Here is a 1,874-nt window from a genome sequence, read left to right as displayed (position 1 = left end):
GTGCTTCAATACTAGTCATCTTATTTGGAAGCCTACCGTCAACCTCATGACCACTTATCAAAGTGATCACCTTCACATGTTCTCTAGGATTAGTTTTGATGTTACCAGGAAAGCTTCCTTAAGGTCTCTCCGATAATGACTTCGCGATTTGCCCCACTTGATTTTCTAGATTATGCAATGATGCGGTGTGGTTGCAAAGTGTAGCCTCAACCGATTAAAACCTTGTATCTGATGATTGGATGAATATCATCAAAGCTTTCTCTAGATCGGTCATCCGAGTTTCCAAGACAAAAACTCAGTTCTCCATGTTTGACGATTGTTGTTATTGTTGTTGGAAACCTGGTGGTGCCACGGCCTTTTGTTACCCTTGGTTATTCCATGAAAAGTTGGGATGGCTTCTCCATCCTTTCTTTGTAGGTGTTGCTATAAAGATTGCCTTGTGCTCTTCCCGAATTGCCTACAAAGGTTACTTGTTCAGTTGGGGCTGAAGTAGTAATTGAAATAGGACAAACCAATGGCATATGCAAACCCCCACAACCAGCACAACTTGTGATTACAGCTATCCTTGGTAAAGTCAATGTATCCAATTTCTTGCTTAATGCCTCTACTTGGGCTGCCAAGGATGTAACCGCATCAATTCCATAGAGTCCGGCCACTTTCTTCCTTTCTTTTGCATTACATTGGTAGCTATTCAAACCCATTTCTTCAATCAATTGCCAGGCTTCTTCAGGAGTCTTGTTCCCCATTGCACCTACTGCGGTGGCATCTAAAAGTTATTTGTTGCTTGAGCTCAACCTGTTATAAAATATATGAACAATCATCCACTCGGGGAACCCATGTTGTGTACACTTTCACAAAAGGTCCTTGAATTGTTCCCAAGTCTCAAACAAAGTTTCAAGCTCCATCTGAAAAAATGAAGATATCTCATTACAAAGCTTTGCCGATTTTCCCAGAGGAAAGTACCTTGCAAGGAAAGCTTCGACCATTTCATTCCAAGTTGTGATGGAAGCTCTTGGCAATGAATGAAGCCACTATTTGGACCTTCCTTTCAAAGAGAATAGGATAGCCCTCAAGAGAATTATGTCATCAGAAACCCCATTGATCTTCAACATGTCACACACTTCAAGGAAGTTCTCGATATGATTGTTCGGGTCTTCATCGGCTAACCCATTAAATTGTGCAAACTATTGAACCATCAGAATAAAGGCCGGCTTCAACACAAAACTATTGGCTACTACCGGTGGCCTCACAATGCTCGATTGTGTCCCATGAATAGTGGGTCTAACAAAATCTGAAAGAGTTCTTTGTTGTCCCTCTTGTTCAGCCATGTTTTCAGATCCTTCATCCTTTATTTCAGCTGAATGATTTTGTTCTTGTGCACGTTTTTTACCCCTTCTACGAAGTGTTCGTTCAAGTTCAAGATCTCCTTCAAATAATGTCGAAGGGTTTCCTCGGGGAATAACCTAGAGATGCTATAAAAGAAAGAAAAACAAATCATAGTGATGATAGAATAAGAAAGTGTGAAATAGTATAAACGATGAATAGCTAAATAGCAAAGTCTAAAGTGTTTCCAAAATTCCTATTCCCCGGCAATGATGCCAAACACTTGACACACCCCTTGCATGTGACTCACAAGAGCACGGGTTTGTCGAAGTAATAATACCCCGGTGAGTGGGTAGTCGAATCCATTGGGAATAATGATCAGAAACACAAAAATTATGACTTAACTAAAGTGATGATGAATCGATATTATTGTGAACAAAATCAATACAAAAAGAACTAACGAAAATAAGAAAGAGGTGCGCAGTAAAATGAGAAGAAAGACAATCGATAGAAAGTGGGGCACTCGAATATTGCTCCTAGTAGGATTATTA

The 1,874-nt window shown here is 40.1% G+C and overlaps 1 non-coding gene across 1 annotated transcript; it reads left to right on the top strand.

The window, feature by feature from the left end:
* The first annotated feature begins 831 nt into the window (after positions 1-831).
* LOC120267815 lies at positions 832-938 on the top strand. The gene has a single exon (XR_005538589.1). It is a non-coding gene; the product is annotated as a small nucleolar RNA R71 (small nucleolar RNA).
* The last annotated feature ends 936 nt before the right edge of the window (positions 939-1,874 follow it).

The sequence above is a fragment of the Dioscorea cayenensis genome, chromosome 1 (genome assembly GCF_009730915.1).
Source record: "Dioscorea cayenensis subsp. rotundata cultivar TDr96_F1 chromosome 1, TDr96_F1_v2_PseudoChromosome.rev07_lg8_w22 25.fasta, whole genome shotgun sequence".
NCBI lineage: Eukaryota > Viridiplantae > Streptophyta > Magnoliopsida > Dioscoreales > Dioscoreaceae > Dioscorea > Dioscorea cayenensis.
This window is presented reverse-complemented; position numbering and strand designations above follow the sequence as displayed.